This window comes from Peromyscus leucopus, chromosome 3 (assembly GCF_004664715.2).
Source record: "Peromyscus leucopus breed LL Stock chromosome 3, UCI_PerLeu_2.1, whole genome shotgun sequence".
NCBI lineage: Eukaryota > Metazoa > Chordata > Mammalia > Rodentia > Cricetidae > Peromyscus > Peromyscus leucopus.
The window spans coordinates 105001882-105026065 of NC_051065.1; the positions used below are offsets into that span (position 1 = coordinate 105001882).

Below are 24184 nucleotides of genomic sequence, written 5' to 3' on the forward strand. Positions count from 1 at the left end.
GCACACTTGTGCTTTCTCTCCAGACACAGGGGCATAGCCTCGAACACAGTGGGTCCAATTCCCCTCTGGATGGCGGTCCAGGCCATCTGACTTGAACCTTATCGGGTCATCCCCATCCTTCATTCTTTTCACCTTCCACGTGGGCCATGATACTGTCAGACTGCTGAGATAACCTAGAGGAAGGACCTAGCTGCGGTGTGTGGGGGGGGAGTTGGCGGGGGGGGGGGGGGAGGGGACGGGGGACGACCTTTCCTCCAGGACTCTTAAAGTTGCAGGGCAGACCAGCTGCTGTGCTGCATCCCCAAATGGGCATGTCCCCAAGGCTCTGAACAGAGACAGCTCAGCTGGGGGTGGGAGGTTCTTATCCTGGACCTGCTGCCTTCAGCTGGGTCGTCTCAGGCCTGCAGAGGCCAGGGGGAGATAAAGTGAAGGCATAGACAGGAGACGTTCGATGGAGCAGCTGGACAGAGAACCCACAGCAGCTTCAGCGCTGCCCTCCACGGTGCTAGCTGCAGAAGTGCTGGTGTCTCTAAATGATGCCATAGTTCCCTCTGCTCAGCCACTTGCTGGCTTCTCATCAGGTGCATCCCCCGCGGCTGAGCTGTGGCTATCTATCGGTCCGTTTTTCTCAGCTTGCCTGCAGACAGAAATTTAGCTTTGCTTTTCTATTTTAGCCTTTGGAGTTTTCCCAAATGGCCTGGTGGGTTTGGACAGATTACCAGAAGGAAAACCATGATGCTGTCCATCACTGATGCTGCCTGCCAGCCTTGCTCTAGGCACTTTCCCGGTGTTATCTCAAACTCCTCCTGAAGATTGAGGTTACCAGCTCCATCTCATATGTGGAGGAACTAAAGTAGGGTAACCCAGGATGCTATTCCCTTTGCACTGGAACCATATATGGGTCCATTGTGAAAGACAGAAACCCCACCACAGCCTAAAGAAGAGAAGTCTGGTTTTTCCTGTGCCACAGAGTCAGGCAGGGCAAGAACGGCAAGGCATTGTAAACACCCCAGACCTTGTCCAGAGGTTTGACCCACAGGTGTTACTTGTCTGTAGTATTCACGCCCACGGGCCCTGTTTCAGCCACATGTTCTCCCACAAGGAGTACTGAGCAGGAGGCCAGAAAAGGGAAGGGACTAAGCTCAGGCCTACCTCAGAGAGCTGAAGCAGGCCCCAGCTGGATCCCACTGGCCAGACCCTGCTTCCATGGTGATAGCTAGCTGCAAGGGAGGCAAGAAAACGAAACTGTCAACTGCTGATCCAAGCCAGGCAGGGAGCCTGAGAAAGAAAGAGGGAGAGAATGGTCATGGCTGGCGGTTCTCTGGGCCACAGCCACACTTGCATTGCTACTGTGGATGCATTCAGGATGCTCTACTAAGTCACAAGACCGTCTTTTCATGTTATCCATCCACATACTTTTCTATAAGATCGGAGGGGACAGCTATTACAAACGTCAACAGTAATATGGGTTCAAAGCTCCTAACTGTACATTTGCTCTGGATAGGGTGTTGTGCCAAGAGGGGTACACTGGCACAGTGACTTATAGCCCGGGCTGCCCCCCAGTCCAGCAGCCCTTCTCCAAAAGCATGTGGTACTTGTCATGCTGGGAGCGATGGGTTCCCTCAGGTGAGGCAAGCACGGACTATTTCATCATCCTGTTCATTGGTCCCTCTCTCAGCCACAGAATCGCCCCAATCATCTACACATAGCCCGGGCACTGGAAGCATCACTGGTGTTTGTTGAATGGCCAGAGGAATTTGTAATTCACATTAAATGATTGAGTATCTGTGGGAGCGGGACTGATCACTGTCAGGACCCACCACTGTGGAGTGGGTCCGGTGGCTGGGGGCCAGGGGAGCTTGTAAATGATGTGAGTGTGTGTCCTGAACAGGGGAACCACAGAACCTGATATTTGGATGCCAAGGCAATGACCAGTGTCTCTGAGGTACACAGGTATCCCCAGATCCTGCAGGGCTGGGCAGGGTAGCAGGTCATACCACACGAGTAGGATCTTACTGGAAAAGGAAGGTGTCCTAGTTGGGGTTACAATTGCTGTGATGAAACACTATGACCAAAAGCAAGTTAGGGAGGAGAGAACTTAATTGGCTTATACTTCTACACCACAGTCCATCACTGAAGGAAGTCAGGACTGGAACTCAAGCAGGGTAGAACCTGGAAGCAGGAGCTGATGCAGAAGTCATAGAGGAGTACTGCTTACTGGATTGCTCCTCATGGCTTGCTCAGCCTGTTTTCTTATAGAACTCAGGACCACCAGCCCAGGGGTGTCTGCATCCATAATGAGTGAGCCCTCCCCCATCAATCATTAATTAAGAAAATGCCCTACAGACCTGCCTACAGCCCAATCTTATGGAGGCATTTTCTTAATTGAGGTTCCCTCCTCTCAGATGACTCCATAGACTGTGTCAAGTTGACATAAAATTAGCCAGCACAGAAGGATACTGACCACAGGGAACCCTGCTTCTGCCTTGGCTACCTCTGAAAACCCTGGGGAGCCTGGATGGAGAGTGATGTCTGCCTCCCTCATCCTCAGACCCTCCTGTCTTTGGTCTTTGGCACAGCCCAGACGTCTTAGTTACTCTAGGTGAGTCTATGGCTGTCCTGGTTGAGAGCCAGGGCAGGGGAGGCCACAAAGTCTCTCAGATCTGCACTATCATGCATCTCCTGATGTAGCCGGACCCCAGAGTCTAAGCAGAGAGGAGCAGGCAGAAGAGAAGAGCCGAGCCCTGGGCTGCTGAGCTCAGGCCTCTAAAGAATCCCTGTGGAGCAGTAAGCAGGGAGGACTGCTTATTGCTGGGAAGAGCTCTGAGCCTGGAGGCCAGGCTCCCTCCCGAGGAGAGGGGATCCATGAGAGACGCAGTGCAGGCAGGCAGAGGTAGGGGGATTCCAGCCACTTCTGCGCAGGTAGAGGCACCAGAAGGGAGTTTCCTGTGACTTTCTAAACATAGCGTAAGAAAGCCATTAGTGGGTGTGCATGCAGTCACTGGGTCTGCAGCTGCTCCCATGACTCGCTAGAAACCCCTCGGCCCTCCACGCAGGCATCCCGGACATCTGGCGTAAGGAGGAGGGAGGTCCACCACCCATGGCACCCTAGACCATGGCCATCATGTCTCACTCCGAAAGCATTTCCCAGCAGTGCTGTTAAAAATAAAGACATGTCGCCAGGGTGTCCTCAATGTCAGAGCACCTGCTCACCGTGTGGAGGCCCTAGGTTCCATCTAGCCCACCCCCCAAAAAGGGGCGGGGGGAGAAGGGACAGAGAGAGGGAAAGAAAGGGAAGGAGGTGGCAAGGAGAAAAGAAGGAAGGAACGGAGGGGAAAAGGAAGAAGGAAGGAAACTTAAGGTAGAAAGAAGGAAGGAAACTTAAGGGAGTTTGCTGGGCCCAGCTTTCTATTTACAAAATATAAAGAAAGCATCCTCGGCAAATTAACAGTGAATTAATTATCTGCAAATATTTGAGGGAAAGTGCTAAAGGAAGATTAAAAAAAAACAAAAAACCACCGAGCCCTCAGCTGGGGTGTGAGAAAAGAGGAAGTTTTGAGGGAATGACCGTGGGTGTTGGTGATGACTCAGGGGTGGGCCCCGCGTGGATATAAACAGTACTGAGAAAATTCAGGGGCAAGCCCGAAGGTGACCTGTGGTGGTTTCCATGCAGGGGTCGGCGCTGATTCGGGCCTCTCTGAGATGTGCTCTGTTAATAAAGGAGGTGGCCGCCAGCTGCAAGTCATCCATGTCTGTCAGAAATGCTTGAGAATGTGTTGACACCGTTTCACGCCTTAGTAAATACAAGAGTGAGAATAACAGAGGACGTGGCTTGCTGATGCTGTGGAGGCCCGGCCAACTTGGGGTGACAGGGAACAGGATGAGGCGCAGGGAACCTGAACCTGCCGTCCTCAGAGCATCAGGAGCCGCCAGCCCCCTGGCGACTTAGCCTTCCTACCCCGCTCTTTCTTGTCCATCTGCATTATTCAATTGCACATATCCAGACCCTCAGTTTTGTGTAAATCTCTGATGTGAATTTGTGTGGAAATGTGGTTATTTGCCTCTTCCCTGGTAGAGATGAAGTCCTTGCCAGCCAGAGTTGGCTTATCCATAAGACGGGGGCAAAACCGAGAAAAATCGCCAGTGCTGAGTCTATGAGGAAACAAGAGTGAGGCCAGCTCTGCAACTCAGGGGACACCAGCACCCCCATATTTTCAAATTCAGCCAGCCTGTCATGATCTGGGCACATGCATGCCAATGGGCATAGGCTGCCATGATGCCAGTGCTGCTGGCCCGGGACCCACTGTGGGAACCATTGAGCTCATGAACTTGTACAAGGACACCTTGTGTGTCTATGAGACTCAGCACATGTCCGAAGAAGAAGAAGCCGGCTGAGGAGCCGCAGGGAAGAGTTTGGGGCTGGATTTCAAAGGATGCCTCATGGAGGAGGTGGGTTAGGCGGGTTCAGGTGGGGATCCCAGGCTTTCATTCTGTGGTAACTTACTACTTGTCCGACGGCATGCCCAGCACCAGCTGGTGAACAGAGACAAGTTAGCGGAAGGTGCTAACCCTCAGTTTCCCCATCAGAGAATGGAATGTTGAAATGTCGTCTTGAATTAGAGTGTTGATAAAGCTGTCACATAAATGGAAGGGGCGCTCTTGTTTTGGTTTCTCCATATATAGTACCATCTGGCCTTGAATTCATAATCCTCCTGCCTCAGCCTCCCGAGGTGGCAGGCTCTATCTCCATTCTTAGAGCCGATGGAATTGTTAACAGAGATTCTGGTACAGTGTTTGCTATTGTTAGGTTCCAGGGTGTCCTTAAAGGCCCATGTGTTGAAGGCTTGGTCCTCAGCTTGGGGGAGGTGGGGATTTTTAAGGGCGGGGAATAGTGGGAGGTCATGGGTGGGAATAAGGGTTGCCTCTCTTTAGCTGTCCAGCCAGGAGGTGAATAGCTTTGCCCCATCACACACTGCCACTATGACGTGCTACCTCCCATAGGACAAAAAACAAAGCCACATAACCAGAGACTGACTGAACCCTCCATAACCAGGAACCCAAGTAAGCCTCTCCTCTTCGTAAGTTGGTAAGCTGGGGCCTTTGGCCCCAGGGACACAGTATTCCAGCATTAGCGGTTATTGGTACCCTCAGGGCCCCTGGTTCAGCTACTTGGCAACTGACGAATCCTAAACATTGAATTGTAATGTATGTGATTTTTTCTGAGTCACGGCCTTGCTATGTAGTCCAGGCTGGCCAGAACTCAGCATCTCCCTGCCTTGCCCTGCCCAGCACAGGGATTTAAGGCATTCACCACCACATCTAGCATCGGATGCTCTTTCTTAACAGCTGAGACTTGCCTGAGCTGGCATGGCTCCGAAGTTCTTAAGTTACAGATTGCTGGTGTTGCTCTGTTTCTACAGCTAAACTGAGTGGCTGCAAACTTTCTTTGGGGAACCGCTTTCTGTCTTAGAAAACAGAGGCCCTGAGGACTCGGAAGGTCTCAAATCTCTTTAGTCGGTTCATGTGCCCACTCAGGAAACCCATGCAGTCAGTGCCTTCCATGAGGGGCAGTGAGGACTAGGCCGGAGCCCTCCAGGACCGTGCAGTCTGCGATCCCATTCCCATGTGTTTCTGAGATGTGGAATTGTATGGCTGCTCTCTGGTGTGTGAACTGCTGGCAGCCCCTGCAACCTTGACCTTGCTGCCTGCTGCCTGGGTGACCTCAGGATGACTTTCAGAGCCTCCCTGCTTTATCTCCTAAGATGGGACATTAGTGCATACACAGTGGCACTCGGTATGCAGAGCTTCACAGAGGGCCGCATGACCATGATGGTGGTAAAGAAAGAAGCCCCGGAGGCAGAGAGCCCCCAGCCCAACAAAGCAAGGCTTTGTCTCAGAAAGAAAGGGGCTCCTTCCAAAAACCTCACCACAAAGACTGCCATGCCCTGGGAGGGGACGGTGCACACTCGTAATGCTAGCACCCTAAAGGCTGAGGTCAGTGGAGCTCTGTGAGTTCAAGGCCAGCTGCTCTACATAGCAAGTTCCAGGCAATCTGAGCTACATAGTAAGACTTTGTCTAAAAATTAACAACAAAACTACCGTACATTGTTACTGTGGCCCAGCTGACTTCCAGAACCTTCCCTGGGGACCTCACAGAGCCACTGCTCCATCTTGTCTGTCAGGATGACCAAGAAAGAGCCCAAGATGGGCAGCTGGGGAGATCCAGAAAGGAGACTGTTGGGAGAGGGCTGATCTGGCAGGTGGGTTCCAAAGCCCAGAGGCTGGTCAGGTCTCCACAGGAAGCCTTGTGTAGGGTCTGCAGTGAGTGGATACACTGTGGGGTAGAGCTGGAGGTGGAGGTGTCCCCAGTGGCAGGGTGTGAGACCCCAAAGCATCAGTGTGACAGAAGAGACAGACAGACTTCAGGAGGGAAGTTAGTGGCAGAGCTTGAGTTGGGCTTTGGCCATGCTGGGGAATTACAGAAGTCTTCACAGGGCCTGATGATGGTGACCTCCCAGGCCTCCGTTTCCCTACCTGGGCCTCTGAAGTACTTGTGTGTACCTGTGAGGACTAAGGGACTGATTAACAGCCAGCAGAAGGCTTGTCCTCTGCCCTTCTCTCTTTATCACACTTTAGGCACTGCCTTTACCCAGAGGAACTGTTTTTCCTACTTGCAGGCTCCTCAGAGTGACAGTTTCTGTTGGTTCTAAACGGAAACCTTTCTTGTGTGTTTTGAAAGTGAAGCAGGAAAGCTACTGAAGCCTCCTGCTGCTTCTGACCTGGAAGGTGATGTGTGCTGTGGGATGTTCTGTATGTCCTGTGGGAGCCCTTCTTGGGTTCCTTGTGGCTTTACCCAGCGGGTCCGTATAGAGGATGATTAGGACCATGGGCCTGAGTGCAGGTGTTTGAGATGGTCTGCACTTGGCTGTGCTGGGGGATGGTCTGTATGTCAAGTTGTTCTGATTGGTTAATAAATAAAACCTGATCGGCTGTGGCTAGGCAGGAAAGATAGGCGGGACTAACAGAGAGGAGAAATAAAAGGACAAAAAGGCAGAAGGAGACGCTGCAGCCGCCACAATGACCAGAGACGCTGCAGCCGCCGCCATGACCAGCAGCATGTGAAGACGCCGATAAGCCACCAGCTACGGGGCGAGGTATAGAGTAGTAATAAGCTCATAAGAAGTAAAGATACTAGTTGTGTATAAGAAGTAGAATGGGTTACTTAAAGCTATAAGAACAGTTAGCAAGAAGCCTGCCACGGCCATACAATTTGTAAGCAATATAAGTCTCTGTGTTTACTTGGTTGGGTCTGAGCGGCTGTGGGACTGGCGGGTGACAAAGATTTGTCCTGACTGTGGGCAAGGCAGAAAGACTCCGGCTACAGATGTGGCCCACCAGGAGGGCACCATTCCTGCGGGCTTTCACCGCCCTGTCATCCCTGTGTCACCAGCCCTACCCTTTGTCACGGTGGTGGTTGGCCTAGACCTCACTAGGTAGACCTTCCTGACCTCAGATTCACAGCTTCGTGCCTCACTCTCCCGGGTCCTAGGATTACAGGTGTGTGCCACTATGCCTGGCACAAACTTTATTATTATTATTATTATTGTTGTTGTTGTTGTTATTACAATAACTGCATTTATTTGTGCTTACGCATACTCACACTCATGCCAGGGCACACACATGCCATGGCATTCACGTGGAGGTCAGAGGACAACTTTGGGAGTCAGTTCTTTCCTCCCACCACTTAGTTCCCAGGGCTTTGGGTGTCAGGTTTGGTGGCAAGTGTCTTCATCCCCTGTATCCACCGAACCTGGCCACGTCAACTCTGTTGGAGCACACACGCATAGCGAGTGATTCTGAGGAGAGGTGCAGTGTGAGCCTTGAGATGCACATGAGTCAGGTACCTGTTGCTCAGCTACATGGGAGTGACAGGAACCTGCAGGGTGTGTCTGATGGCAGCGATTTTGGGCTCTGACAGCTGGAGCTTGAGGTGGGGGCACAGGCCATCTTCCCCGGAGGCTGTGGGAGCTGCCAAGTGTTTTTTCTGTCTGGTAGTGTTTCAAGCGGAATTTACCCCGAAGGCATAGTCACTAGTCCAGAATTACTCATGTGGTCCCTCAGATGAAAATATTTAAGGTTTCCTGGCGAAAAGAGAACAGAATCACTCTGGGGCTCTTGAAGAGGCAGTTTCTGAAGTGTTTAAATGAGTCACTTGTTGAAGGGGGGGGGGGAAAGCCAGATTACATGTGGTCCTGTATTAAAAAGAAAGATTGAGTAGGGAAGGATGTCTGCTCCAGAGATGATGTTCTCTGTGGTTCTGGAACTGAGAAAGATTTGCCTATTATGGGTTATACCCACAATACTTTTATATATCACGGGTTATATCTATTATTGTGCATATTATGGGTTATATCCAGGTGTAGAGGAGAAACACAGACTTTGGGATCTAGGAGACTCAGGGTGGGTTCCCTTAAACTACTGGCTTTGGGACCCTGAGGAGATCAGCCTATTTTCTCGCCCTCTGCAGCAGAGGACTCCAAGTCTCTTTCAGTCCCCTGGGGTCAGTAGCAGGTTAGGAAGGAGTTAAATTCACTAATTCACAGAGCATGCCCAGAACCCAGGAAACCTTTCTGATACTGACTATGACTGGTGATTCCTTATTAGGCTTGGAGGGGTCTGACCCCTTTTCTGGAAGCCATGTGTGTCAGGTCTAGAGGAAAGTCCATTGCCCCAAATCCTGGCGGCTAGACAAAAGCCAGCATCCCTCAGGAATGTGTGAAGCAGACTCTCCTCTACCAAAGGAGCCATTTTCCTTATCACTGGCAGAAGGGACCAATGGCTATCTGTGGTGCCTATTAGCATACCAGAGCTCAGGCTGGCCTCCAGGCTCCCTCAGTACCCGTTACACGGTTCAGAGTTCATGCTGGCATGCTTGCTTTTCCCAGCTCTCCTTGCCCTAAGCTCCCCTGGCTCACAGGCTCTCCCTGATTCTCGGTCTCCTCAGAGCCCTGCTCTCTCAGCCAGGCTCTTTCTTACCTTCTCCTTTGCCCACATTCCCTGTCTTCCCCATGCTCTGCCCCGCTTCCCCCCCCTCTCTCTCTCTTCCTCCCTCTCTCTCCTCCCTCTCTCTTACCTTCTGCTCTGCTCCTGCTTCTCCTGGCCGTGTTCAGTCTCTGCTCTGGAATCTTCCAGATGCCTCTGCCTGTTTCTCCCTCACATCTGCAGTAGAAACCATCCCCTCAGCCAAACCATTGCCATGTCACCGGTTTAGACAACGTGGTAGTCCTTACGGTGCCTGCCCTTTCAAGTCTGTGCAAGGGTGTCTACCGCAGTGGGTCCTTACATGATTCCTCAGCTGGGGGCTGTTCTCCACCCACCCCAGGATGCTGAGGCAGCAGAATCACTTGAACCCTGGAGTTTGAGTTTTAATTAAAAATAAGAGCTGTCATAGCACAGATGATTTTTCTTTTTTAATGTAATTTATTTGTATTTTATATTCATTGGTGTTTTGTCTGCACGTATGTCTATGTGAAGTTGCCAGAAGCCCTGGAAATGGACTTACAGACAGGTGTGAGCTGCCATGTGGGTGCTGGGAACTGAACCCAGGACCTCTGGAAGAGCAGCCAGTGCTCTTAACCGCTGAGCCATCTCTCCAGCCCCCGATGGTTTTTCTCATTAATGGTTATTTTACTCCTGATTATCTTGGCAAGGAGCCTTTCAGACCTTGCTTGGTGTGACTTATGACCGCGTTGGAGAAGGTCCAGTTGCTGTGGCAGAGGGGCACATACACAGCTCATGAAATACATGCCCCACAGCAGTGCTCAGCACTTAACTATGGCCTGGTGTGGCCCCGGCTCTTCTAGCACTTCCCATCCTTCAGTCGGTGTACCCTACATACCAGGCCTGTGGCTGACACTCAGGGGCCAAGTGTGCAGCACAGGGAGCCATCCCCCAGGTGGTGGAGGAGACTGGAGAAGCCACCCCGACTCCGCTGCCCCTTCGCCCCTGCCGGGGCAGCTCCTCTGCTTCCCTTCCCCCAGGCCCTCAGAATTGACGGAGCAATGTGCCATCCATCCATCCATAAAAGAGAAGGGTGCTCTCTCCCCAGGGCACGTCAAAGGTGGGTTCTGCATTGAGTCGAGAGAGGCCTAACCGGGGAGGGGTTGCTAACCTCAACCAGAGTGCTGCCTGGAAGGCTTGCTGAGTACTGGAAGTCATAGCCAAACACAGGGTGAAAATGTGAGGAATGAGGAGGAGCTGCAGAGGGCGGGGTGACAGGGGTCCTCAGAAGGACAGCATGAGGCCTCTCAGCCCAGAGCGGGCCCGGAGCTGGTGACAGTGCGGTGAGCCAGACACCCTGGGTATGCTCCCATTCAGAAGTGGGAAAGTTCAGCGGGAAGAGACAAGGCCAGGCCAAAGCCCCTTGGTTAGACGGGGTTCTTCTCCCAAGGACGTGTGAGATGGAGGCCACTGCAGGGGCGACGTGCCAAAGCGTGGGCTTGACCACAGGTGTGGCCAAAGTTTGGAGACGGCTAAACCAGCCCAGGCGGCGGGGAGGAGAATGGTGCTGATGCCAGCAGCTTGGCCAACTTCTGCCAGCGGCGGCGGCGGCGTGCCCACCAGGATGTCCCAGAGAAAAGGCTTCGGGGTCAGGGAGAATGCTGGCTGCTGTCCCCGCCATGGATTCCTGTTTTCACCTCACGCAGTTGCTGGTGATGGCTGGGGTGCCTGACCAGGGTGCCCCGGCTCTTTCCCAAACACACAGCTTCGTGCAAGTGTCAGAACTTTTGAGAATTGAGCACTGGCTGTGGCTGGGCAGCAGCCTCTCCGGTGGCCCGGCCACCCTGAAACGCCTGTGCTCTGGCCAGCATAGTGGGGTCCAGCTCACACCTCTCTCAGCACCCCCACCCCCACACCTGCTCCTGACTCTCACATCCATAGTTTGCTTGAGGACGGCATTTACCAAAGGCTGTATTTTTAGTGTCCTGGCCATGTGTTCGTTTCCCAGCTAAACTTGGCTTCTCCGGTGTTGGACCCGATTCTCTTTTTAACTTTCTGTCTCCTCCCTCACCACTGAGATATGGCCACCGAGGCCAGGTGTGACAAGGACATCTGTGACATGAATGAGGAACACTGTCCTCAGTTTACCCTCATTTCCAACTCTCCCACAGCTGGGGTTCCATTTCTGGATGAGTTTGAGAATGGGGGAGCAATGAGAGAGAAGGGGCAGGGAGGACTCTGGGGGGCTGAGCTCAGAGCAGGGGCTGGGTGGCCCGGTAAGAGTCATACAGCTGGACATGTCCAGGCAGGTGCTGCATCCACTTGAGACACAGGATGCCACTCGATAAGAGTCAGGTGATTAGTCAGGTGACAAGACCTTCATCCGAAGTTGAGAGCAGGCTCATCCCAGAAAGAGTTCTACCCAGGAGAGAGGGAGGACAGGGTTTCTAAACCCAAAAGCATAATTACATCACACACACCAGAAGCAGGCCAGGGGCAGAAGTTTCAGTTGAGTTGATTAAAACAATTTGTTCTATGTTATAAAACAATGGGCCTCCCAAAGCTGCAGGTGCGGCTGCATGAGAGTGTTCTCCTCTGCAGCATGTGCTTAGCAGGGGCTGGGGAGCAGTTGCGTGGAGCACGAGATGGAGTTGGCTGAAGCTAGGGCAAAATGGAGTCACTCCGGGCATTGTCCACTGGTCTCAGGAAGAATCAAATCGTTGACTCATTATAACAAGGGGTTACACTGGGCCCTTAGGTCCATATTGTTAAATATTAACAAATGCTGTTCATTGTTTGACAGAGTTTAGCCGCCAGTTTAATAAGGAGGGGCCGATCATTAGACATGGGGGAGAAGGAGCAGAGGACCTGCGAGGCCCCTAAGGTGGTCAGCCGTGGTTCCTATCAAGCCAGCTATGGAATCAGCAATGGTTGGCCTCTCCTTCTCAGCAGCTAGTAGATTCCAGCCTCCTGCAGGAGTTGTAAGGCTCTGTTTATTTTTAGGAAAATATTTATGTCATCTACAAGGACCAGCTGTTATCTGGATGCATAGCCAGCCATAATTCATTAAAGAAATGAGGTGGGGTTTTTTTTGTTTTGTTTTTTGTTTTTTAAACAGACCTATTATTCCCAGATAGAGCAGAGCTAGTAACAATTCTTGAGTCAGAGTCCAGGCCTGGGGAGCCGGTGTGACTAACCCTACAGGAAGCATTATCAAGCTTCAGCCATGCATAGACCTGTTGGCTTCCAGGTTTGCAGGGGGGCAGGGCTGATGAGCTGCCTTCCCCCACCCCCCATTATCTTTGAAGAGTGACTTGGAGAGGCTGGTCTGGGTGGATCCACAGTCCAGGCCTCCCCCTCAGATGGCATTGCTCTGCCGGATGTGGTGGAGCCACAGGATAACAACTGTAACACAGTGTTTTAGTGAGAGCCCAGGTTCAGCCAGCTGTGCCCGGTGGCAGAGCCTCTTGTCTTTTATTTAAACCTCCCCTGGGGACTCCTTACAAAACCAGGTGTTGACTTTTCAGCCCTGGGATTAGCTTTGCTAAGGGGAGGAGAATTGGAAGCCAGGGTAAAGAGCATGGCTATAGCATTTCCCATAGCAGTTGGGCAGCAGGCTTGGACACAGGCCCCCCTGTTCACAGCAACCTCATGTTCAGGAGACAGTGAAGAGTGATCTCCACCTCTCTGCTGTTGAGACATTAGGACGTGGATGCAGACCCTCCACTGGGTGGGAGAATTCATGACCCCTCCCCTCCCCTCCACCCTACCCATGCTGTGTGAGATGTGGGGAGTCATTTATATTCCCCATAGATAAGGAGGAGGCTTCCTAGCCAGGCCTACGCAGCCAGAGACAGCAGATTCTGGCAAGTCTTAGCTCCCTGTGCCTCCCTGTCCTGAAAGGAGGCTAGCATGCCATTTACTCTGATGGGGCCCGTGTCCCAAACTAGGAAGATGGTACTTCTTGAGTTTGGGGATGGTCTGTCATGTAAGTGTATTATAGAATTTACCCATTTTACTCACGTATTAAAATTTCCATAACCAGTTCTTAAAACACTGGATTTTAAATATTACTTTATATTAAACAAATTTTTAAATTTCTTTTGAGTTACCTGCTTTAGGCTTAACTTTGATAGCATATGCAGAAGATATATAATAGGAGATATAAATTGTTGTCTCTCTCCAGTTTTCACCCTGTAAATGAATTACATTTTTACTTCACTTGACCACAAACATAATTCTAGGCATATTAAGGGCATTTAGTCATTTATAGGGTGAGTGATAATTAACTTTTATTTTTTATTTGTTTTAATGGTTTACGATAAATTATTAACTCTCACAGGATAGGATTTTTATACACTACTTATCCTTTTTAAGATTTTGAGTCTTGAAAGTTACAAAGTTTGAACTGATGCTATTTTAGTACCAAAACAAACTTTAAACCAAATATATAGTCCATGGATAACTGGGAACTTCATTTTCCTGATCCACTCATAGTGCACTGTTAGAAAATCTAATTCAATTTAACAGACCTTTACTATAATAAGTAGCTCATCTTATCACAAAAAAATGTAATTACAGTAGAGAACAGGAAGGGGGGTTTCATAAGGAGATGTTTCTAAGAATAAAAAGGTGTACAGTTAACCACAGTTGCTGTTATGACTCAGCATCTCCAAATGGTTAAAGTTTAACAAAGTTAGCAAAGACATAAAAGACCAGGCGTTTTCAAGTCAGTTTTTATTACATAAATATATCATTATAACATTGGGAACATTAACAGATTTTAAGCATTAAACATTTTAACCTTAAATCTCATCTCCAATAAACCCTGTACAGCATATTCATACCTTTTGTGACTTGACTTCAAGCTTTTATGGTTTTGTCTTTATCTTTATTTACATAATTTATCTCATCTGAAATAATTTAACATTTTTTTTAAGGTCTCACTGATCTGGAGAGAGAAAGTTTACTTCTCAGTAAGATTTAGCAATACCAATGACCTTGAATGAGAGGTCATTTTTGTGAGCAAGAGCCAAGAAGAGGTTGGGGTCACTCAAAGAGCTAAACATCTGTAATTACATCTTAACCTTTACATATAAAGCCCCCTTGATTAAACAATTAAAAATAAATAAATACCATGAGGCATAATAACATTAACAAAAAACCATTGGCTCTAAGAAGTTTTCCCTGAAGTGGGTAGGAACTTAGGTAATATCTGTTTTGGAGGCCTTTTCCCAGTATGTGTAGCAGCTTTCCCACAGCTGCATAGGTTGACACACCCCCTCTGTTCTTACTTTTCTAGCCTGTAAACCCTACTTTTTCCAGAAAACCTTGGGGCTTTGTGCAGTTTTGGGATAAATTACATTAGTGACAGGACACTCAGGTGAGGGTCCAGTGACCTTGCCTACCTACTCCTTTCCTAAAGGAATATTAATATTTAATAAGCCCGGTTGTGATTATTTTGCGCAGGCACAGCTGGAGTTAGGAAGATGGCAGTTGTGCAGCTTAGAGATTTCTAGGCAATATCATCTTAATAATAAAAGGCTGAATCCAGATTCTGAACATAGGGTAATGCGATACATTAGTATTACCTCCGTATGCACTGTTAAACCATTGGCCTTGTAAGTTTCTGGATAAACCTTATAGAAAACATAAGACAGGCTTTATGACTTACGCAGCATGTGGTTGGTTATCACAGCCATCATTGATGTTGACAGCATCTCACAGAATTTGGCTATTACGCTGGAGTTATTATTGAGAGTTTTTAGGCATGGGACCCCTTTTATCCTTTCTGTGTATGAGCCTCTCATTAGCTGGTTTTGTTATAGGCATCTTTATAACATGAAATGAGCAACAGTAGCCTTGTAGCTGTTCTCAAATGCACAGTGCTCCCCCCCCCCAACTCCCCAGGCTGTTCTGTTGTTCTCCTTTTTCCTGTCACAGAGTCGGGGCAGCAGGACAGGGCCTTTGGAGGACACTAAGACAAATGTACTTGGTCTGAAGCGGGCAGGTCCAATCCTGTCTGCAGAGCCAGCTCCTCAGTGATCTGAATCAGCATGTGACAGTTTTTCAGTATCATCCACACCTGAAAGGCATTTATTTCTCTGTAAGACTGAACCCAGTGATCTACATATCCATAACCAATTTTATGTGCGTCTGCAGATGTTTAGTAAGTTTTCTCCCTCTTAAAAAGATAGCAAGTTGCAGGATAACATAATGATTCTGTAAAGCAGCGAGATCTTGGCTCTTCAGTGGGTCAAACCATATATATATATATATATATATATATATATATATATATATATATATTTCGCTTTGGCCCTTTTAAATGTATAAGTACCTGTGTAACCTAGGCCATTAAACCGAAAATCCTAAAAAACAGACACCTAAGGACCCCAGAAACTGGTGGGAACAAAAGCAAGAGTACCCAGGCTTGATGGGGCCGAAACAGAGGCAGGCAGCAGGCAGAGGGCAAAGGCGAGCCAAGAACAGAAAGAACATCCAATCTCAAAGGAAGCTCAGCTGGAGACCCAGGAGAAAGGACCCAGCACAGCTTTTATCTCCAGTCTCCTGCCAAAGCCATGCAGCCAAGGGACTCTTCTCCCCCGCCCCCCCCCCAAAAAAAAACTGGCCACACACCCCTTGGCCACTCTGAGGTGGGGCCCTATATACTCACCAGCTGGCAGGACTGCCAGGATGTCTGGGGTCTCCCCACGGGTAGAGAAAGGGGAAAGGACTGTTTAGCAGCTGCCCCCTCTGCAGCTCCTGCCCCAGTACCTTCCACAGCCACCATGGGCCCTGCACACCAGGCTGTCCTGCCCTGGTTGGGACCCTTACCATACAGGGGTCAGCCTCAAGACTGCATGGCCCACTCCCAGACGGCTGGAGAAGCCCTTAGGAGAACGGGGCAGGAGCTGACTAGGTCTGGGCTCCAGGCAGGATCGTAAGCCAGGGTTGAGAGGGGTTGAGATCAGAGAGGGGTGTGGACAGTGAAAAGGAGGAGGAGCCAAGTGAGAAGCGGGCTGAGGGGGAAGACTTGGAGTTTACCAGACTCACTAATACAATGTCAGCAAAGAGGCTGGCACCACTCATGGAATATAGGCCACAAGGGCAGGGGAACTCTTCCCAAAGAAGAGAGGAGACCATGGGTCAGCTTCCAGTTGCTTTTAAGCCAAAGTGAACTCAGAGAGTGAGTTGGTTCTCTGGTCCCCAAGGGAAATTAGGGAAAGGGACTGTGATGGCTATTATTGGTTGTAAACTTGATTACATTTGCAATTAACTAAAACTCAAATGGCTGAGCATACTTGTGAGGGTTTTTTTTTCTTAATTAAATCATTTGAAGTGGGATGACCCACTTCCTTTTTTTTTTTTTTTTTTTTGGTTTTGGTTTTTTGAGAAAGAGTTTCTCTGTGTAGTTTTGGCACCTTTCCTGGAACTCACTCTGTAGCCCAGGCTGGCCTCATACTCACAGAGATCTGCCTACCTCTGCCTCCCAAGTGCTGGGATTAAAGGTGTGTGCTACCACCACCTGGCTGGGATGACCCTGTAGATGAATTTATGAATGGTCTTATTAAATAAAAAAACACGGATCCAGATATAGGGGTGAAGGCCTGGGAAAGATCATGGAGATAGGGAAAGCCACCACCTAACCTCACCTCACCTCACCAACTCTGCAGCTTCCAAATGTGAACTACTTTCTGTCTACCCACACCTATATACCTTGCTGTTCTGCCTTCTGATATACTCTCTGTGTCCAGCTACATCACTTCCTCTTCCTGCTCAGCTCTGTCACTTCCTGTCTGTCTGTACAGACCTCCAGACCTCAGAGGTTAACTAGTGTTGAAATTTAAGGCGTGTGCCACCACAACTGGCTCTGTTCCCAGTGTGACCTTGAACTCACAGAGATCCAGACAGATTCCTGCCCACTAAGTGATAGGATTAAAGGCGTGTGCTACCATTGCTTGACTTCTTTGTTTACTTATAATGGCTGTTCCTATTCCTCTGATCTCCAGGCAAGCTGGCAAGCTTTATTTATCAAAGCACAAAAAAAAAAAAAAAAAAAAAAAATCACCACATTTCAACACAAATAAAATATCACCGCATGGCCCACTTCTAATCTGACTGGATCTTTGAAGTGGGAGGACATATCTTTAATCCAAATCTTTTGAGGTGGGAAGATCCACCTTTTATCTGGACCACACCTTCTGCTGGCAGCCTGGATGCAGGACATGAAGAAGGAAGCTTGCTCTCTCTGCCTGCTTGCTCTCACATTGCTAGCAAGTCCTTCACTGGCATTAGAGCCCACTTCTTTGGGATTCTGGCATTTACTGAATGAAGACCAGCTGAGACATCCAGCTTTGTGGACTGAACACTACTGGATTCGTGGACTTTTCATTCATAGGCAGCCATTGTTAGACTAGTTGGTCCATAGCCTGTAAGCCATTCTAATAAATCCTGTGTGTGTGTGTGTGTGTGTGTGTGTGTGTGTGTGTGTGTGTGTGTGTATGTGTGCTCATGCTATATGCACATATATATTTATATGATTTATTATGGATTTATTATGGATTTACTAGAGAGAGAGAGAGAGAGAGAGAGAGAGAGAGAGAGAGAAAGAGAGATTTGTTCTATAAGTTCTGTCCTCTAGAAAACTCTGACAAAATACAATGACAAAAGGAAAGACCCAGAACAATAGCTGAGAGAGAATAAACAGGCTGGACTGTGTAATCACTCACTCAGGCATCCAAGGAGATAGATGTAAGAAAAGGATTTAAGCAAAAGTTCGCAGCCAGGACTTCCTCAGTGTCTTGACTCCTAGAGGAAGGTGCTGGGAGGGGTCCCCGTCAGTACTCACTCCAGAACTAGAGACTAACCCGGATAACAATGTCAAAACCTATTTCCTATGAGGCCCAGAGGACTTGGTCAGTTTGGGTCTTAGGAAACACAGTGGTCATTCTGGAAGTGTCTGGCCCTGGTATGAGAGTTACAGGGACCTGGAATGTCTCAGGGGTCACCTCCTCTGTAACATGTCACCAAGCCAGAGAGGTGCAGAGTGAGGCCCACCCCCTTGAGTGGCAGAAATCTCACTCGGCCTCCAAAAGTGTCCACGCAAGACACGGGGAACGTCGTTAGATAAAGTTAGGTGGGAAGAGCTGGCTCATCCCAGAAAGACATCTCAACTCCAGAGAGGGGGAGGGGAGGGTTTATAAAGCTAAAACCACAATTGCATCACCCCAGAGGCAGGCCAGGGGCAGAAGTTTAAAAAGTTTCGGTTCAGTTGACTAAAACAATTTATGTTGTAAAACAATGGACCTCTTAAAAACTTCAAGTACAGATGTGTGAGAATGCTCTGCTCAGCAGGATGTGGTCGGCGGAGCCCGGGGAGCATTTGGCAAAGTACAAGATGAAGTTAGCTGAAACTTGAACAACATGGAGTCACTCTGGCAGAGTCCATAGGTCTCTAGAGGAGACCCAAACTCATCAGACAGTCTGGCTACGGGGAGCCTTAGGAAGCAGAGGCTGAGTTCTTGGGTGTGTCTCTGGGCCCACCCGTGCTGACCAGATCCGAGCTAACCTCGTTCTGGAGGAGGCTGGGCAGCCATAGCAGTGGGGCACTGGTCAGCTGCTTCGTGGGTGAGGGAGTGAGGTGGTGTAGCATGGGGCCGGGCTTCAGCTTTCTTGTGGTGGCCTGGTGGTGCCCACCTACAACCCCGGTACTCGGGAGGCCAGAGCGCGGTGATCAGGAGTTCAAAGCCAGCCTGGTCTAGTCTACAGAGTGAGACCCTATCTTAAAATACAAATTAAAAACAGGCAAAACACGCATGCTCTGTAGGTCCCCGTGCCCCGTGGGGCCCTTTCCCGCAGCACTGTGCTGTCCCCTGGCTGCTGGGATGGCTCAGAAGATCCTCTGGGTGTGTCTGCACGTGTACCCCAGCAGCGCCACAGAGCTGGCTCCACACCATGCACAGACACTGTCTAAATTTAAATCCCCTGCATCCTGGTTAGGTAACGAGGACCTGGACTCTGCTGCTGCTGCTTTCTACATTCTGAGTATTTTCCTAAAGACAGTCACAGAAGGTGGAGCATGTGTCTGTCCTCAGTCACCAATCAGTGGGGCACAGTGTGATCTTCTAGCACTGCTGAGGAGGAGGAGGCCGGGGTGGGGGTGGGGTGGGGAGGAGCTGCTGAGGTGATGGGGTGGGGGGCAGCTTCCCAGGCCCAAACTGGGAGAAAATCCCACTGTTCCCTGTCACCAGGCAAAGGCCTGGCCCTGTATCCCTACTTCCGGTAGGTCAGGGGGAGTTGTTCTGTGTACGGCTCCCTCCCCAGAGTAGATCCACAAGGAACACCCCCACCTCTCATCCTATGGGGGGTGAGGATGGTCTTCAAGTCCCTAACAACTGAAGCCACAGGTTTGGCCCTGGGTATGAGCACCAGGCTCCGTGCTTTTCCACAGCTGCCTTCCCCTCTGGTAAGTAAAGGTTTAGCAAGATTCTGCTGCAGATGGCCCTGAGCCTCTCACAGGAACTTTGAAAGAACATGCTGAGGCTGGCTCTGTTTAAACACACCCTTGAGGAGCCCACATGGTTGTGTGGGGTGCACACTGAAGACCTGCTGGGGGATAGGGTGTTTATGAGCTGAGCCTTTCTGTGGCAAGGCCCAGACTGCGACATGTGACCAGGAAGTGGCCAGCCCATCCACAACTAAAAATAAATAGTTGGGCCTCTGCCAACACTCAGGACAAGCAGGAGCGAGTGGAGGGCTGGAGAGAGGGGGTGGGGTGGTACCCAGCTGGTCCTCAAGTGGAACAGCCTGCCATCTGGGCAGGCAGGGTGCTTCCTAGGCCTCTGGTGATATTGTCACCAACTTGGAGGTAGCACTGTTGTGACGTGTGCTCTGCGGGTCTTCAGAGCTTCCGTTTGATTTCTATTCCACAAGTTGACTGGGGGTCAGATGGAGGATCGTTGTCTCCACCTGAGGAGGAGGAGAGAAGGACCAGCAGGTCAAGGCAGGACCAGCTGTCAGTGCAGCTGCATTCCTAGGGCCACAACTCTTGCTCCCATGGTGAGAAGAGGACCCTTGGCTCAGGTGTGACACTCTGTGGTGCCATGAGCCCTCCTTAGTGCCTGACTGGACATCTGAGAGAGAAGCGACATGCACGGATTTCACTCAAGGCCTTCAGGGAGCTTGACCCTAGGGGGTCCCTGCCAGAGATGGGATTGAGGAGGACATATGGGGATCACGGACAGTCCAGGCTGGCATGAGCTGCCTCTCCCTGCTCAGTATGAACGCAGGCATGCCTGTAGAAAGTTGAGAAGCCGCTTGCTAACTCGGGCCTGCATCAGTCAATTTAGAGGCAGCCCCCCAGGCAACCCGAGTGGCTGATGTCCTCAGGGTTTCACAGCTCCTGTGTAGGCTCTGGCACCATAGAGGATGGTACAGCAGAAGCCTGGAGAGACCTTCACCCCACTACAAGCACCTCACCCCCAGTGCAGGCCAGCACCCCAGTCAGTGCTCTGGGAAACAGAGCCTGTGGGAGAAGCCGGCTGCCCGGTGGGCTCAGCATAGCCTGGAAGTCAGTCACCGGCCTCCAGGGTGCCTCCCACACGCTGCAGCTGCTCCCTCAGTGTCGGTGGGCCTCAGGGCCACCTCCTTCACTACCAGCGACACCACCGTGCTGGGAACAGTGACCAAGGCCTGCTGCTCTCTGCCTTCCAGGCCCCCAGCACTAATCGCTGTTAAGTGACCGCTGTTAAATTAGAGGGCAGCTGCTGGAGCTGAGGGTTCTCCCAGGCTGTGCCAAAAGTCAGACTTGTGAACCAAACACCTGTGAGTGTAAATTGGGGTCAGAGATGGCCTGTGTTTAAAGAAAACCCAACAACTATTTCCTGACTGGAAACTCCATCATACGGTACAAGTTACTCTGTCCACAAATCAGCCTGTTTATTCCTTCAATATCCCTACTCAGGAAGCACGCTCAGAGACCTTAAGTAACTTGTCCCAGGAGACACAGCCGTAGTGTGGCAAATCCAGCTTCAAATCTCCACACTGCTTCACCTTGCTATAATCGATTTCTGGAAGCTGCTTTGTGGTGTAGAAGCCACAGCTCCCCGCGAAGGGCTTGCCTCTGAGAAGCCTGGCTTGGGTGCCGTCCTCAAGCAAGTGGCCTTGGGTTTCTGCACCATGTGACAGAACTCCAGGAATAGCTCATGACAGGCAGTCTGGTGAGGTGTGGTGCCAGCTCCCCATCTCCTGCCAAGGCTCTGTCGATGTTCCAACTCTCCGAGGTGGCACCTGAGCCCAGCTGGGGGGCAGAGACAGAGGCGGGGCCCATCTCCGGAAGGAAAAGCTAGTCCTCGCCCCAGATCCTCCTCCTCGGCGCCTTTGTATCCCATGGCAGTTGCATGGCCTGCGCCCCAGGGGGACCCGTTGTCCTATTGACACTCAGGCTCTCTGGTATCTGATTCTGCTGATGGGGGCATCAGGGCCTCTGTGCCTTAGTGGCCATCTGTGTGACGGGCCCGGCACTTCCTCCTGAGGCTCTGACAGCACAACACAAACCCAGCAGGGCAGATGTTGAAGTCTGCCAGGGACTCTGCCTGGCTTCCAAAACCCATATCCCAGGCTGGCTGTGGCTTTCGGGCATGACCTGGTGTCTAGGGTGAGGCCTGTCACAGCGGTGACCCACAGCGGTGAGCCACAGGGGTGATCAGCTCCTGGGTCCCCATCAGAGAATCACAGGGCCATGTAGCACTATTCTAGCAATTGCTTGTCTGCGCAGATTGGGAGAAGCTAAGGGTGTTTATTCAGTAGAAACTTTTCTTTACCAAAAAAGGAGAGGAATCCTTTGCTGTGTTTTCTCGGGAGGCAGGGGGAGAGATTCTGCAGCCCTGAGTCAAATGGAGAGGCAGGGCGGGCTACAGCGTCTGTGGGGTACTCAGACGGCACTGATGGATGCTCCGGGCCCACCCAGAACCAAGGGTCATCAGTCCCCTGGAGCGAAGCGTCTCTGTGGAGAGGTGCTGTTTCTGTGACCTCAATTATTCCTGGGAGTGCCACCCCTGCCAGCCAGCAGGGGACCCTGGGTGCCAGTGACAACCACTGATGCCCATGACACGTGGTCCAGAAGGAGGCACGCCAGCTCTGCAGAGTACTGGGTGTGCGGCGCACAGTCTGGGATGTTTGGCCATATCTGTGAGGGGCGAGGGGACGGAGTGAGAGATGCGGATGGTTCTGAGCTCCCCAGACACTGCATCTTGGGACCATAAACAGGGCTGGTTCATTGCAATGGGGCTTATGAAGAGTCTCGAGGACTGCCCCCCCCCCACACCCCCAGAATGATGTTGCCCTCACGGCCAGAGCGTTTTTTTGCACTTTTTCCAACAAATGCTTGTCATTGACTTGACATGGCAGGCTGACCGGTTCTCCCATTGTTTTGCTATAATATATATCTGATTTTTTTTTTTTTTTAATGACGGTCTTTTGAAAGAGCAAGAGAAAATTGTAGGTGACTCCCCCATCCTCCTCGCTCCCTACAACGGAGCTATTAAGGTGAGATTGACACGGTGTCTTTCAGCTCAGAGCGCCAGCAGAGAGAAGCCGGACTGCTAGTTAATTACAGGTGCAGGCAGGCTGCTGCCAGAGGCTGGGCCCGCAGGCGCCACCTCACGCTGAACAGGGCTCGCTGTGACTCTGCAGGTTCCTGCACCAACCCTGAGCCTCCTTCATTCTCTAATTTCCTGGGCACCTACCATGGCTGCAGGCGGCCTTAGGCTCCTGACAGGCGCGAAGCCCAGCCCTTGCCACGGCTGGAAGATGTGACTTCAGGGTCCTTCCCACTGACATAAGAGCCAGGAAGGAAAACAGCACCAGGGACGACAAAGCCTTTTGGGTACCGTCCTTCCTTCTGGCCCCTCCGCGAAACGGTGACAGTTGAGCAAAGCCCAGAAGGAGATGAGAGGAGCCAGCAGCCAGTGCAATGGTCCTGAGGTTCACGGGGGGGGGGGGGGGGGGAGGTGAAGGGGGGATGGGGGCGCTGCCTGGCTCAGGAAAGCAACAATCCAGATACTGCAGACGGGGTGAGAAAAGGAGAACGTGGTAGGAGATGGGATGGGGTGATGGGAAACTGAACCACCCCGGGGCCCAACAAACCTCATTTTTTCCCGTCTATAAAATAGGAACAGAGGACCTCAGGCCAGTGTCACACACCTTGACTAACACGTGCCAGGTTCACACGTGTGTGGGTGGTGCTCATCCAGCTCTCTGCTGACACAGCTTAATTAGGTGACATTGCACTTAGACTCGGGTCTACTACCTGGCTCTGTCAGAGGATGCTTTGGGTACCAAGTGACTCAAGAGAGCTCAAAAGCTGCTCGAAGAGGGGTCCGTGTGACCGTCCTATGTCTGTGTCACAGAGGCTCCCCGACTCACAGTGGTTCTCCTTGAGGGTTTTTTTGTTGTTTTTTTTTTAGCTCTGTGATGACGGTGGGAAGGCAATCTGCACCCAAGAGGAGCTACAGTTCGGATTGTGGATTGTGATTTTTGTGTCAGATAAATGGCAGGGCTGAGGGAGTGAGCTGCAGCCCCCAGGGAAGGCCCTAGGTTGCTGCTCCGGCTGCACAGTGAGGCCATGCATGCTGCAAGGCACAGCTGAGACATGCCTAGCAGTTTCTAACAAATAAGAGAACCCTGGGTAGGTGATGAAGCAATTAGAGATGAGTCGGTATTAGTAGATTGCTCTCTGCTGACTGACTCGGTCAGTCACGAGCAGGAGGACGCTGTGTAACAAATTCCTCTGTAACAACAGGTATGTCTTCTTTGTCTTGCTGACTTAGTCACTCGCCTGGGCTCAGCGCTGAGCCTTTGCTGGTCCTGCTCCCTCTGTGTCTCCCATTTGGCTTGGACCAGTGGTGGCTTGAGTCATGCTCTTTCTGGGACAATGGCAAAAGCCACTAAGGGTGACAGAGTCACCCAGTGGTGCTTCCCCGAGCTGGGGCTCAGACTGTATTGTTTCTGCTCACATCCCACTGAAAACAAGTCACGTGGCCACGTGCCACATTAATGGGGGAGGGGCAGGGAGGGCCTGTGGTGATGGAACAGAGCGTGCATGAAGAAGACGGGAGGGCCTGCCCCGCTGCTGATCTCCCCCTCTGTCATCATTGAAGGGGGTGCATTGGTTACTTTTGTT

General features: G+C 50.9%; 1 protein-coding gene and 1 long non-coding RNA gene across 4 annotated transcripts in view; one reads left to right on the forward strand and one right to left on the reverse strand.

Annotated features, from left to right (window-relative positions):
* The window catches only part of Mgll (monoglyceride lipase), a 106350-nt gene that overhangs the window by 41644 nt on the left and 40522 nt on the right, over positions 1-24184 (forward strand). The window lies entirely within an intron of this gene.
* On the reverse strand, positions 13723-15942 carry LOC119087639. The gene is made up of 2 exons (XR_005091128.1): positions 15677-15942; positions 13723-15085 (listed from the first exon to the last, which is right to left on the reverse strand). It is a non-coding gene; the product is annotated as an uncharacterized LOC119087639 (long non-coding RNA).